At 48.4% G+C, this 10,705-nt stretch overlaps 2 protein-coding genes across 8 annotated transcripts in view; one reads left to right on the forward strand and one right to left on the reverse strand.

Moving 5' to 3' along the window:
* LOC128345674 (tyrosine-protein kinase ZAP-70) overlaps window positions 1–1,866 on the reverse strand; it is a 41,257-nt gene extending 39,391 nt beyond the window's left edge. The window contains exon 1 of one of the 3 annotated variants that reach the window (XM_053297986.1): window positions 1,483–1,866. The gene's annotated coding sequence lies outside the window, so the exon portion shown is untranslated. Of the gene's footprint in view, window positions 1–32; window positions 153–965; window positions 1,461–1,482 lie in introns of those variants that run through there. The other 2 variants (XM_053297984.1, XM_053297985.1) reach the window with 2 other exon arrangements.
* ADAMTS10 (ADAM metallopeptidase with thrombospondin type 1 motif 10) overlaps window positions 994–10,705 on the forward strand; it is a 69,754-nt gene continuing 60,042 nt past the window's right edge. For 4 of the 5 annotated variants that reach the window (XR_008316579.1, XM_053297983.1, XM_053297982.1 and 1 more), the window contains exons 1-2: window positions 994–1,216; window positions 6,019–6,139. The gene's annotated coding sequence lies outside the window, so the exon portion shown is untranslated. Of the gene's footprint in view, window positions 1,458–6,018; window positions 6,140–10,705 lie in introns of all 5 variants that reach the window. The other variant, XM_053297980.1, reaches the window with a different exon arrangement.

Here is a 10,705-nt window from a genome sequence, read left to right on the forward strand (position 1 = left end):
GCTAATATTATAATGCCCTTTATAATACAAACCTATGGTGCGACCACACCTGGAGTACTGCGTACAGCTTTGGTCACTGTATCTTAAGAAGGACATTGTAGAACTGGAGAAGGTGCAGAAGAGGGCAACCAAAATGATCAGGGGCCTGGAGCACTTTCTTTATGAGGCTAGGCTACAGCATCTGGGGCTCTTATCTTGGAAAGGAGGCAACTAAGGGGAGACATGATCAAAGTGTATAAAATTATGCATGGAGTGGAGAGGGTGGACAGAGAGAAATTTTTGTCCCTCTCCCACAACACTGGAATCATGCCATGAAACGGATAGCCAGGAAATTTAGGACCCACAAAAGGAAGTACTTTCCCACATAGCACATAATTAATCTATGGCAGTCTCTGCCACGGGATGTAATGATAGCCACCAACTTGGATGGCTTGAAAAGAGGCTTAGAGACGTCCACCGAGGACAGCTCCATCAATGGCTACTTCTTGATGCTATAGGTCAGCTCCAGCCTCAGAGGCAAGATGCCTCCAAATCCCTTGCAGGGAGGAGTAACAGCTGGAGAGAGGGCAAGCCACAGGGCGGTTGCACCCCGTTTATGGAATAGCCTCCCCAGTGAGGTTTGCCTGGCTTCATCACTTTGCTCTTTGAGATGCCAGGTGGAGACCTTTTTGTTCACCAGGGCCTTTCAAATTCTGTTTGGGTTTTTTTTTAATTTGAGTTTTCAGATTTGTTCTGATTTTTAACTAATTTAAAATGAGTTTTTAAGCAGCTTTGTACTGTATTTTGTATTTTCGTTTTACCTTTTGGGGGGGGTCTTATGATTTAATGTGTGTGTTTTTATTGTATGTTTTAATCCTCTGTTGTGAGCCACCCAGAGAACAATATTTTATGGGGAGGCTAACAAATAAAGTTGTTTTTTGGGTCCCCCCCCGCCAATTCATTATCTATATATTTAATTCTCTTACGGCCAACTGAGTAGAGAAGTGCGTGGGGATGTGGGGATGCGTCTGGATGCCTGGTGGAAGTCTCGCGAGGTCCTGAGAGAGTTCCAACCATTGCCTTGGGAAGGAATGGCGGCGAGGGAGGCAGGCCGGAGAGTGAGAGTTCCGCCGTTGGCTTTGCCCCTGCACCTGTTGGAGGCCGGGTCGAGAGGGGAACAGGTGGTGAGGCGAAGCCCTGGAACCTGTTGAAGGCCGGGACAGAAGAGGAACAGGCGGTGAGGCGAAGCCCCGGGAGGGAGCTGCACCGGGAGCTGCACCGGCGGCGGCCGTGGAAGTCCGGGATGGCAGAGAAACGGGTAGCGGGGGCTCCCCTGTTTGCCGCCCGGGAGGAGGGGCGGCACCGGGGGCCCTTTTCGGCCAGCCACAACACGTTGAGGAGCAGCTGCGGTGCGAGCGGCAGGGCCCGGCCTAAAATGGCCGCCCTAAAATGGCCACCTAATATGGCCGCTTAAAATGGTAAAGAAGACCTGCGTTTTCATACACGGGAAAGCGGCACCGGCAGCTGGTGGGGAAGTGGAGAGGGCAAGAGAGACTGCGGCAGGAGGCACGGGGGAGGGGGAATGGTTTCCAAGCACACCCAAACTCCTAGCGCACAGATGATCTGTGCGTGTTCAACTAGTTATTATTATTATTATTCCCTCACTTCGTGCCTGTGGGCTCCTCAGAGGCACCTGGTGGGCCACTGTGGGAAACAGTATTTGTTCGACCTTAAAACGTATTTGTTTGGCCTGGCTTTCCAGGGTTTTTAAATTCTAACCCGATTTTGGGGCTTTTAATTACTGGAATTGTTTAATTGCTGTTTTAAAATGTTTTTAAATTGTTGATCGTTGTTATATTGTTTTAAATTTGTTTTAGCTTTTTATTGTTTTGGTGGTTTGTTTTAATTGTAAACCGCCCTGAGCCATTCTGGAAAGGCGGCATATAAATCAAATAAATAAATAAACAGGATGCTGGACTAGATGGGCCTCCTTGGGCCTGATCCAGCGGGGCTGTTCTCATGTCCTTATATTATTTCTCAACACATGCCATTGTCCAAGATGTCCGTTAGTCATTACAGCAGATATAAGAACATAAGAGCAGCCCTGCTGGATCAGGCCCAAGGAGGCCCATCTAGTCCAGCATCCTGTTGCCCACAGTGGCCCACCAGATGCCCCTGTGAGCCTACAGGCAAGAGTTGAAAGGGGCACGCCCTCTCTCTTGCTGTTACTCTCAACTTGCAACTGGTATTCGGAGGCATCTTATCCATCTTATCCAAAAGATAAACCCATGGGGTTATCTTTTTAACGAAAGGTGGTATATAAATGCAAAAATAAATAAATAAATAAATAAAATTTTCCATTGGTAAAAGTACTGAAATTGGCCCTTAATAGGCTATCTTGCCCAGCCTGGATCAGAAGCAGCAACAGAACGAGCCCGTTTTTTCCATATTCCGTTACACTTGGGGAAGTTTGCTTTGTGTTTCTTTCTGCTTCTCTTTTATTTCATTTTAACCAGGAGAATTTCTAAAATAACCTCGGGGAGTATAAGAACATCAGAACAGCCCTGCTGAATCAGGCCCAAGGAGGCCCATCCCGAGAAACCCACAGGCAAGAGGTGAGGTGACCATGCCCTCCCTTCTGCTGTTGCTCCCCTGCAACTGGGATTCAGGGACATCGTGCCTCTGAGGCTGGAGATGGTCTATATAGCCCTCAGACTAGTAGCAAGGGTAGTTTGTCAGAGTTTCTGTTTCCTTCTGTTTGCTGCCATCTTTGCCCCCTTCCTCTTCCTCATCGACACATAGCTGCACACAGAAATAAAACACTCCTCAAAAGCTGCCTAGAGGTGGTTGTGTGCATGGTTCCATGTGCCCACATGTGCTTGTCAAAGTTGACAACAAAGCAACCATGATGCAGCCTTTCCTTACCAGTGCCCAGGTGTGCATGAGTAAAACCCCGCACAAATGGCATCTTGAGTTATACTGTGTTTTACTCATACGAATACAACAAATATTTATACCCCACTTTTCAACCAAAGTTCCCAAAGCGGTTTACAGAGATATAAATAAATAAATAAAACGGCTCCCTGTCCCCAAAGGGCTCACGGTCTAAAAAAGGAACATAAGAAAGACACCAGCAACAGCCACTGGAGGGATGCTGTGCTGGGGACGGAGGTGGCCATGCTCACTGGTAAGATGTCACACTGACTGATGCCATCTGCATTTGACCACATCACGGCTGCTTTGCTGTCGTGTTTGACCAGCACATGTGGGTGCATCATTCAGGGGAAAAGATGCGATAGAACACCAGAATTTGGATGGGGATAGAAGAGGCTTTTGGAAGCATGATTCTGGCTTGGTGGGAAGGATGCACTGAAATGCTCCTGCATCCTTTGCTGTAACCTCTCAAGAGCACTTAACACAGCCCCTTCTAGGTCAGGAGCGAAAGCAGCATGCCTTCCAGTCGAACCAGCTGAGACAGCTAAGCTCGCAGCCAAGAGATTATCACGGAGGCCAAAGACAACCTCAGGCATCGGGAGGAAAATATGAGAAATATTCAGGGCATGGGAACCGTGAATAGGCCAGAGAACAGGCAGGAGCACTTCCCTCCTCTGACCACAAGAGGGCACTTCAAAATGGGATACTGATGCATGCTTCAGGTCTCCAGCTTTTGTTGGCCTACAACATCCATCAGCCCTCCCCATCCATCCCATCAGCCATCCCTAGCCAAAGGCCATGGTGGTTGATGGGAGTTGTAGGCCAACGACACCTGGGGGTCCAGATCTGAGAACCCCTACCTAAAAGCCTCAGGGGGTTGATTTTGTTAGCTGCACATTTCCACCTTCCTTCAGTTGAAAGAGAAAGAACAGATCTGAAAATTCTCTTGCACTGTTCGGGAGGACCAAGCCCTGCTTCTGTGCGGGTTCATGGTGATGTATTTTTTCATGCTCTTCCCCCATGGTTGCATGCATGCATGCGCTCCAGCCCATCAGTAAAACAGCACTCCCTCTCACATCACACTAGACCCAGGGGTCATCCCATGAAATTGATTGCCGGGAAATTTGGGACCAACAAACAGAAGTGCTTTTTCACACAACGCATGATCCACTTGTGGAACTCTCTGCCACAGGATGTGGTGACAGCCAACAACCTGGATGGCTTAAAGAAGGGTTTGGATCACTTCATGGAGGAGAGGTCTATCAATGGCTACTAGTCGGAGGGCTACAGGCCACCTCTAGCCTCAGAGGCAGGATGCCTCTGAGTACCAGTTGCAGGGGAGTCAAAGCAGGAGAGAGGGCATGCCCTCAACTCTTGCCTGTGGCTTCCAGCGTCATCTGGTGGGCCACTGTGCGAAACAGGATGCTGGACTAGATAGGCCTCCTTGGGCCTGATCCAGCAGGGCTGTTCTTATGTTCTAAGAGGCTGCTCCTGCAGCTGGATATACCATAGGTTCAACTGGATCACAAACAGGAGGTGTTTGGTCGGTGCATCGGGTGATGCCGAAGGGAACTGGAAGGTGGGCCAAAGTGCATATGCGCTGTGTTTGTACATTTGGGAATTTAAAAAACAGAGCCATGGATGTTTCCTAAGGGTTCCCCTTCTGAAGCAAGACCCAGCAATCTGGAACTCCAACATTGAGGGAGATATCCAGGGGAGGGGGATTGGGACTGCAGTCTGCTTAGGCACCCGAACACATTTCCCATGATCCTTCACCAGGTGCACAAGAGTGCTAGCCATAGAAGCAACAGGAGTAGAGTTTGAACATCGCGGAAGAGATTTAGAAATTAAACTTCCAATCCGTGGCTAATTCCTTGCGAGAAGGCTACCATGGGAGAGTTCTGGGTCTCTGCTTCGCGGCATCTCACCGCCGTTCAGGGCAAGGCTGAGTGGGAGGGATTCTTGGCCGGCTCTCACGTTGGGTGGGAAGAGCGACTTCCTTCCTCTGCTACGGTTCGGGCTGTGTTGGCCGCCATGCGCAGCCTCTCCGATGCACACACATAAAAGGAGGCATGAAAGCAGCGAGCACTTAACTGTCAAAAGGAAGCCGCTCTCTGGCCCGGAGACGGGCTCGCCACCCTGAAAAGGATCTTGGCTCGGAGCCCGATAACCTGAACTTGTGGCCCTCCCTTCTCGTGCCTTCGTTCTGAAAGGAAATGGCTTCACACCCCTGCATTTCCTGCTGGGGAGGGGAGGGTGTTTGCCACCTTGTCTGAACCGCATTATGATGCTTCAGGGGCCTGTAAGACTATTGGAACTCAGGCGGTTGGCTTTGATTTAAGCTAGTCCTGGAGATTCTGTCCGCCCTCTATATTTTTCATCCTATCAAAAAATGAATATCTTCAGGGTTACTTTCAAGCTGGAGATGGAGGCCAATTCCTGGGGGCTCCAGAGGTCAGGCTCAGAGAGTTGGCAACTCAACATCCTACACTTTTTGAGGGGATGATTCCCACCCACCCCCACAATCAAGACTCAGAAGATCCTAGATATTGAGCAAATGGCAAATTCTACATGCTTTGTGGGGTTTATTTCAGAGGTCTAAATGTGTGGGGAACAAACATACCAAAATCATAATCCTAGAAAGCTACCAATTCTTAATTCAGATCTTAGAATCATGGGATTTTGTAACTGGAAGGGATACAAGAACAGCCAAGTGCTGGATCAAGCCCAAGGCCATCCAGTCCAGCATCCTGTTTCACACTGTGGCCCAACAGATGCCTCTGGAAGCCTACAGGCAAGGGGTGAGGGCATGCTTAGACCTCCCAGTTCTGCATGGTTTTACTTAAAAGCCATGTGTCTGGCCCTCATGGTGGTCCAGTATAAGGCCTTGGCCTTGAGCATGGAAAAGCTGCCTGTGGGCTTCCAAGAGGCATCTGGTGGGCCACTGTGGGAAACAGAATGCTAGACTAGATAGGTCTTGAGCCCGACTCAGCAGGGCTGTTCTGATGTTCTTAACCTCAGTGAAATTGCCAACTGGGGAAGGTCCGAGTGCTGAGGTTGCCAACTCATTAAACCCATCCCTGCTTCTCTGTGTTCCTTTAACAGCAGCTCAATCTGCAGACGTTCAGAAGGGATCGTTCTTCTCTCTATACATCATCTGCTGATTTCGGCCAATCTTGCTGCTGTTAGCAAAGACACAGGAGCATGTCTGGCTGGAATGTTTCTGGTAAGTTGGCAACCTTAAGTCATATGCATCCCACCAGTTTCTGCATCTGGAACATGAGAATATGAGTGGTTTAATTAAATTGGCACAGAATTGAGAGTTGGTGGATTTTAAAGAAGGGTAAAAAAGTTTAAGACGACGGCCGCATGCGGACGTGACGTGAAACCAGAGTTAAATGGGCCAGAGGTTCTCCTAGCGTTACATGCGAATGTGTGCAAATGTGGTTCTGTGTGGCGATGTACCTGAGGTTTCATTTTTCTGACTCCAATCTTTACCCTTGGGTTGTAGTGAGTTTCATCGCCGCAACCCAAGCTTAACGCAGTCTGCGTTGTGTCTGAATTTGGAAACGCAGTCTGCGTCCCCCTTCAACTGGAGTTGAGGGAGGAATCTCCTCCCTCAACTCTGGCCGTGATTGGCTGTGTGGGCTGTTCTTCATGCAAGAAGGAAGCCCACACAGTCAGTTCCCCCACCCTCTCTGCAGTCTCGCTAACTGCAGAGAGTTCACTCTCCGTTACGTCCAAATTCGGACGGGGGGGAGCAGAACCGCAGGTCCAACGTAACTCTCTGTGTTATGTGTGAATGCGACCTATAGAATGTTTTAACTGAACCTTGGTTGACTCAAATCAAAGCTCCAGTCAAGTCCACCATCCTCCTTCCCATACGAGAGTCAACAGCCCCTTGCCCATATCTCCTCCATCTAGAATTCTGTGAAAGACTGTGTCTGACCATGGAGGTTCCATCGATATCTCATGGCTGACAGGACAACCCCCCCCCCCCCACTAAGAGCATAAGAACTGTGTTTGCAAGATAAGGCTAGGTTTTCATTTCACCCAGATTCCTGTTTCCAACAGTGGACACCCAAATACCTCCAGAAAGTTCTCAAGGAGGCTGTGAAGTTAACAACCCTCCTCCGCTGGGAAAGGGTTCTGTTTTTAGCTTTCATGACAAGTGGCCATCAGTGGCTCTCTCTCCTCCCCCTCCCCCTCTGTGAATATGTCTAGTATTAACTTAAATCCAGAAAACAGAGATTGATCCTGATAAATAGAGTCCATTGAAAATGATATGAGTCCATAGAATCCAGCATCCCAAAATCTGTCATAGGCCTCTATAAAGCTCAAGGCATGAAGATTTCAGACTTCCTCCATTTGGTTTGAAGATACACCATTCCAAGGTACACCGCGCCGGATCATGGAGGTTCTGCTTTTGCTACCACAGCTAATAGCTGTTGATAGGTTGATTATTTTTCTCCCGCACGTAATTTTTTAACTTCTAATATTTTTGTTATTTTGGAAATGAAATGTCATTCTTAGTCGAAGCTTTAATGAAAACTGACCTTGGAAATGTAACCCTAAGTTTAGAAGTTTATCTTATCGGAAGATCAGATTGCCAAGGTCCCCCGCCCTCTTTTTAAAGCCAACATTGTTTCCCCGCCTCAGAAGGGAAACTTTCCACTTTCAGAAAACGTACGCCAGTTCTAAACGTCATCCAGAACTTTCCACCACTACATCACTGCTGTCGCCACCCGGGTAAACAAAGTGAGTGTCTCCCCACCCCAGGAGTGAATCACCCTTTGTGGCCTGTTACCTGTTGCCAGAGGCCAACACCAGTGTGCCTATATGCGCTGCATCAAATAAAGATGGGCTTCATGCAATGTGTGGTTAGCTTACGGAACTCACTGCCACAAGATTTAGTAATGGCAGCTGGTTTAGGTCACTTTCAGAGGAACCTAGGAAGCCGCCTTCTACCGAGTCAGAACATGGGTCCATCTAGCTCAGTATTATCTACACAGGCTGGCAGCAGCTTCTCCATGACTACAGGCTCAGGCGTCTCTCCCAGACCTACCAGAAGATGCTGCCAGGGATTGAATCGGCGACCTTCTACATGCAAAAGGAGGGACTATACCACTGTGCTACGGCCCTATCCCCAAATGACAAAATCATGGAAGAGGAGGAGAGGTCTGTCAAGGACTGTAAGTGATAATGGCTATGTGAAGCCTCTCTGTCTAGTGGAAGTCTATATGAATACCACTACTAGGGAAAAACTTTGACTTCCTGCCTTGCTGGTGGGCTTCTTGATGGTGTTCGTCTGTCCCCAGTTGGAAACCGGATGCTGGGCTAGAGGGATCTTTGGCTTGTTCCAGCTAGGCAGTACTTACATTGGGTCCACTGCCACCATGTATCATGGCCAGCAACAGAACCTCCATGTTCAGGAGCTGTTTACCTGATTGCCAGTTGCTAAGGAGCAAACAGTGGGGGAGGGCTGTCACTTTCACACTCTGCTCATGGGCTTTCCAGAAGCCGCCAGTTGTCCCCTGTTGGAAACAGGATGCCAGCTTAGACAGGCGTTTGGTTTGAGCCAGCCGGGGTTCTTGAAGTCCTGTCCTTAACGATATAATGGGGAAACATCATTGTCCAGCCATAAGTCATCACAGGTTCAGTGTGTGCTCTACCAGGGTGCAAAAAGGAAGTCCGCACACTGCCTGGTACCTGTGTGTTCCTGCGTGCAATTTTTTATTTTATTTTATTTTATTTAACATACTGTATTTCTGTACCGCCCAAAACTCACGTCTCTGGGCGGATTACAACCAGGAAACAAAAAGTTAAAACATTAGTTAAAACAAACGACAACAAAAAACCTTAAAACAGTCGTTAAAACAAAATAAATGACATAGTAAAAGTTAAAACATTACAGCAATTTTAAAATTTTAAAACCACATTTTAAAATGATGATAAAACTGTTAAAACAATATTTAATTAAAAGCCTGGGTGAACAGGTGCATCTTTAAAGACATTTTAAAAGTTGCCAGAGATGGGGAGGCTCTTATTTCAGGAGGGAGCACGTTCCAAAGCTTTGGGGCAGCAGTGAAGAAGGCCCGTCCCTGAGCAGCCACCAAATGAGCCGGTGGCAACTGCAGACGGACCTCTCCCGTTGATCTCAATGGGCGGTGGGGTTTATAATGAAGAAGACGTTCTCTTAAATACTCAGGGCCCAAGCCGTTTAGGGCTTTATAGGTTATAGCCAGCACCTTGTATTTTGCTGGAAATTTATCGGCAGCCAGTAGATCTTTCAATATAGGAGTAACATGGACTCTCCCAGCTGACCCAGAGACCAACCTGGCTGCCGCATTCTGAACCAACTGTAGTTTCCAGACTACACACAAGGGCAGCCCCACATAGAGCGCACTGCCGTAATCCAGTCTGGAGGTTACTAGCAGATGTACCACTGTTTTGAGGTGGTTCATCTCAAGAAATGGACACAGCTGGCCTATCAGCCAAAGCTGAAAGAAGGCACGTCTGGCCACCAGCGCAATGTGAGAGTCCAGGGAGAGGCTGAGATCCAGAAGCACCACCAGACTACATACCTTTTCCTTCCAGGGAAGTGTGACCCCATCCAGGACTGGCAGATCAAACTCATCTCCCGAGTTTCGACCCCACACAATGAGTACCTCCATCTTATCTGGATTCAGTCTCAGTTTGTTATCCCTCATCCAGCCCATTACTGCCTCCAGGAAAGCATTTAGGGAGGTTATGCCTTCTCCTGATGTCGTTGACATGGAGAAATAGATTTGGGTGTCATCAGCATACGATAGCACCCTGCACCAAATCTCCTGATGATCTCTCCCAACGGTTTCATATAGATGTTAAACAACATCAGAGACAATATGGACCCCTAAGGCACACCATACAAAAGTTCAGATTTTGAAGAAGAGCAGTCTCCAAGGGACACCATCTGGAACCTGCCCGAGAGGTAGGAGTGGAACCACGGCAAGGCAGTGCCTCCCACACCCAACCCCCTCAGACGCTCCGGAAGGATACTGTGGTCGATAGCATCGAAAGCCGCCGAGAGGTCTAAAAAGACCAACAGAGTTACACTTCCTCTGTCAATTCCCAATTGGAGATCATCCGTCAGTCCAATCAAGGCAGTCTCCACCCCATAGCCAGCCCGAAAGCCAGTTTGAAATGTGTCTAGAAGATTATCAGTTTCCTCCAAGACCACCTGGAGCTGGGAGGCCACCACCCTCTCAATCACCTTTCCCCACCATGGAAGGTTGGAAACAAGCCTGTAGTTGCTCAACTCTGAGGGATCCAAGGCAGGGTTCTTCAGAAGTGGTCTAATGATTGCCTCCTTAAGACAAGGAGGCATCCTGCCTTCCCTCAGAGAAGCTTTTATAATTTCTACCAGGCCCTCTACAACCACCCCCCTGGCAGACAGTATCAGCCATGTCGGGCAAGGGTCAAGGGGGCAGGTGGTAGGCCACACCGTTCCAATCGGCTTGTCCACATCCTCAGGCTACATGTGTGCTAGAAAGGAGATGCATCCATTCTTCACTGAGATGCAGAAACTCTGGAGGGGTCAATTTGAATTTATGAATATTTGTTGTTAACAGGGTGTAGAGCAGGCGTATTTCCTAGATTGCGGTCTTTTAAATAAGCCACTGAAGAAGACGAACTTCGTCGAAACGCGTCTGGCTTTTGTTTAGAAGAAAGGTATCCATAGAAGACCTGGAGAAGGTTCTGTGCTTCTCGAAGCAGAGAAGAAAGGCTATGGTTCAAAAGCAGGGGCGGCTTA

Source organism: Hemicordylus capensis, chromosome 2, assembly GCF_027244095.1.
Source record: "Hemicordylus capensis ecotype Gifberg chromosome 2, rHemCap1.1.pri, whole genome shotgun sequence".
Lineage (NCBI taxonomy): Eukaryota > Metazoa > Chordata > Lepidosauria > Squamata > Cordylidae > Hemicordylus > Hemicordylus capensis.